General features: G+C 40.5%; 1 pseudogene; it reads right to left on the bottom strand.

Annotated features, from left to right (window-relative positions):
* Positions 1-1,577: 1,577 nt before the first annotated feature.
* LOC101592487 lies at positions 1,578-2,032 on the bottom strand (annotated as a pseudogene).
* Positions 2,033-4,091: the final 2,059 nt, after the last annotated feature.

Genomic DNA, 4,091 nt, shown 5'->3' with positions numbered 1-4,091 from the left:
GATTTGATTTGAAACTGTCTCATTGCTGTTTATCAATAAAACTTGGAAAAAAAATTTGAAATCTGTGTCTTCCTTAGATATATTGAGCAATTCTTTCATGATTGTTGTCATTTCCTTTTTTACTTGAGAGATTATTTCTAATCTGATGTCCTCCATGGCCTGATGGAGTTGTTTCTTTACTTCAGTTGCTGTCATCTCAGAAATTTATGTGTGTGACTTCCCTGTTCTTCTATGACCTTGTCTCCTGGACTTATTTTGGTTGAGCTAGAGGTCTGAGATTGTCTTTTGTTCTTTCCTTTTGGCATTTTTTGCTGTAATGGTAGATGCACAGGGTATAGGTCAGCAAGACTCTCCAAAGTGTGAGAGGGTAGGGTAGGGTAGGCTTGCCACAGCTCCTCCTGTGTGAGGTTCATTGTGGTTTCTACCTCATTAAGGAGAGGTGGGAAAGCCACAGTTCAAGAAGGATCTGGTCAAGATGAGTGTGGGCCCAAGGTGTGCAAGGCTTTCTCTATGGTGGATTGGTGCAGGGTAGAGGTCCACAAGGCTGCTGCAGGTTGTAGGGGTAGTCAGGACCCCCTGGTGGTCTTCATGGTGAGGAGGGGGAGCCAACTCAGCAAATTCTGGTGGAAAGGCTGGGTGGTGGTTGTAAGGCTGCTATGTCTTCCCGATAGTCTTCAAAGTGAGGAATGATGACAGGAATCAGCAAAGTCTGGCAAGAAGGCTGGAGGGATAGGGGCTAGCCTATGAGGTCTCTCTGGCAGTCTTTAGGCCAAACAGAGGCTGTAGGACTCAGTAAATTCTGGCAGGAAGGCTAGGGGGAAGGCTGGGGCTGCCAGTCTCCCTGACAGCCTTCAGGGCAGGGTGGGAGGTAGCTGGAATCAGCATACTCTGGTGATGGGTGGGAGCTAGCCTATCAGGTCTCTCTTGTGGTCTGCAGGCTGAGCAGAGGCTTTTGGACTCTGTGCTGTGTTTTTTTATACAACTGGCAGCACAGGAAGTGTTTACATTAGCACTGCATACATGTGAGGAATGCACTGTTCTATGAATTTATTTATTTTATTTTTAATTTTTTTTGGTGGTACCAGGGATTGAACTCAGGACCTTGCACTCACCAGCCAAGTACTTATTCCACTGAGCTATCTCCCCACCCCCTATGAATTTAGACAGTAACTATGTCATTAGGTGATAAGAATTTTTCAGAGCTATTATACTTTTATAGTACAATCATTATATAGATAGCCTATCATTGACTGACACATTATTTTTTTTTCATTCTTTAAATTCTCTATTTCTGAAACCTATTTAAGTAGTATTGAAACTTGTTTCTCAGGCATGAAATTATTCTTTGTAGACTCATACTATAAAACATTAAATGCTACAAATTATAACATAATCAAAATTCACAGTGAAGTACTTAAGAATGAGACAAAACACTTAAGTAAATTTTCTAGTATAAACATATAACAAAAATAAAAGATATCAGTGACACCACCTCAGTCCCCCAAAATATTCATTATACTGTATGCTAAAAGATGGTGACTTAAAAACCAGATGGGTGACACAGCATATGATACCCTTTACAGATATAATCTATTTTTCAGCAAGCTATAAGCTATTGAAAAAGTAACTCCAGATCTAAAAAAGAAAATCAGACCCCTGTTTTGTGAAGGAAGGGGCAGCAGATAAGCCACCATGTGGTAGATCCAAGTTCCAACAAAGATTCTGGAGTGCAGGAAGGCTGTGGAGAAGTCTGGACTGCTCAGGGAATACAGAAGGCCATTATCAACAAATGGCACAATATTTTCCAGGTCGTTCAGGTGAGCTCTTCAAATGCACTCCACTCTCTCATCTGTTTGAAGATACTTCTTGCCATTCTCTTTGTCAAAGTCTTCACAGTCTTCTGGGTTGATGAAAAACTTTTTTGTTAATCTAAAGTTGCAGTACTCACAAATGTCATTTTTGTAATAATTGTTGTGTAGAAGGCAAAGGCTATGGAAACTTCACTGTCCATCAGCTGGGTAAGATGAGTCATTTTTCAACTTTGGTCTGGAATTTTAAAAGGACTGGGCAGTGTTCCTGGCACAGAGGATACAATTTTGCTTGCAAAATGCTTTCTTATGCTTTATATCACCCTTGATCTCTTTAAACTCCACAAGCACCTGTGGAGTCCGGTGAACAAGGAACAGCCTGCCTCTGCTGACTGACACATTACTATGAACCTCATAACTACAGACAATTGGTTGTGTTCCTCTGGAAAACCCTCACTGGGGCTGGGAAGATAGCTCAGTGGTGTAAGTGCCTGTCAGGCAAGCACAAAGACCTGAGTTTGATCCCTGGTACTGCATGCTGTGATGCCACAGAACCCTGGGTTTGCCCTTCTAGCCCCTGAAGCCAGGTGTGATGGCACACATCTGTAATCTGAGCACTGGGGAGGCTGATACAGGAGGATCAGTATGAGTTGGAACTGCATAGTAGGACCCTGTGTCAACACAACAACCACAAAAAGTAAAAGGCAACCCCCACTAATACAATGCTCTATAAATGTTTTCTAAATATTTGGTGAACTAATTAATCAGCAAGTAAATATAACTAAGTGGATAAAATGTCTTTTGCTAGAACATTTTAAAACCTTATGTGAAACATTTTAGCCTGTATTCAATATTTGGAGCAATAGCTATGACTCCTAGTGTTTCTTTGAATTCTCTCACCCTTTTTATATTTGGTTGATTAGGTGTTTAAGGGTAAGCAAACAAATCAGCTCTTGGATTTGAGTTTTAAAGTCTCTGTCCCAGTGGTAAATGGAAAGACATAGAGCCATAGACTTGGTAGTAACCAGGGATGACAATACATTTTTCAAGACAGACCAAAGGGCATTAGAGAATAAAAGGGAGGGTGTAAATACTCTGGGTCTCCGAGGAAGGCACCCTTACACCCTGGGTGGGATGAGAGAAGAAATTTTTTATGGGTTGTGGAATCTTGATCTGGAAACAGGGAAGAGCTGTGCCTTGACTCTCAGGCAGAAATAGGAATGGTGGCAAAAAAAATATAATGCTTAATGGTTATACCACAACCAAAACAGCTTTAGATGGGTAAGCACAATGCTTAAGGCTCAGCAAAGCAAGACAGCTGAAGAGTGATGAAAATAACTGAAAGCATACCAGCTATCAAGGGGCTGTGAGGTGAGAAGTGAAGAATGAGCCACCACATGTTAGTTTGTTTTGATGATTGGAAAAAGATACATCAGTAGAGCCGAGATGGACAGTTATCTAAACCAGATCCTACCTCTTCTGTTAATGGCTTGGGCTACAAAAGAGAGTAAAAAGGTCTAGTGTAATGCTTAGACAGAACATGGAATCTAGCACACATTTATGGATGCTGTTTCTTGGGGTAAGTTACTTAATTCTCTACCTATTCATTTCTGTAATATAATGTAGAACAATAATAGTAAAATCTAACATGAGTTTTTGTAAGGATTAAATTAGTTAAGGAATGGTAAGCATATAAAACAACAGGTAGAATGAAATATAAGCATTAGTCCTTATTTTTCCACATTAATATCATCATATAAGCCTACCAAAATTTAGACAAAATTTCCAGGAAAGTATAAGGATGATAGAAGCTCTAAATTAGGGCCATCCAGACAGCTCAGCAGATTAAACTACCTGCTTAGGCAGATGCAGGGACCAGGTTCGATTCCCAGCTGTGCTGGCCTCACCCCTGCAGCCACCCTGAGAGAAGGGCAATTGAGACTGGTCATGGTGGTGTGCACCTGCAATCTCAGCTCTTGGGAGGCTGAAAACAGGAGAATCACTATGAGTCTGATCTGTGTAGTGAGACCCTGTAGATCCTGTACTTAATACATAAAAAAGAAACTCTGAAATAACTGAGACTAAATTTCTACCACCTGATTGCATATTTATTAACAGTTCTGGGGAAATGTAGGAAACTAAAGAAAATTATTTTCCATTGATCTGGATAATGACACATCTGAAATGTTTGCAACCTCACCTAGGAATTTCAGGTATCATTATATGGATAAAGATGTCTTGGAAGTAGGCTGAGATTGATAATATTGATAATCTCACTATGCA

Source organism: Octodon degus, unplaced genomic scaffold, assembly GCF_000260255.1.
Source record: "Octodon degus isolate 3935 unplaced genomic scaffold, OctDeg1.0 scaffold00014, whole genome shotgun sequence".
Taxonomy (NCBI): Eukaryota; Metazoa; Chordata; class Mammalia; order Rodentia; family Octodontidae; genus Octodon; species Octodon degus.
This window is presented reverse-complemented; position numbering and strand designations above follow the sequence as displayed.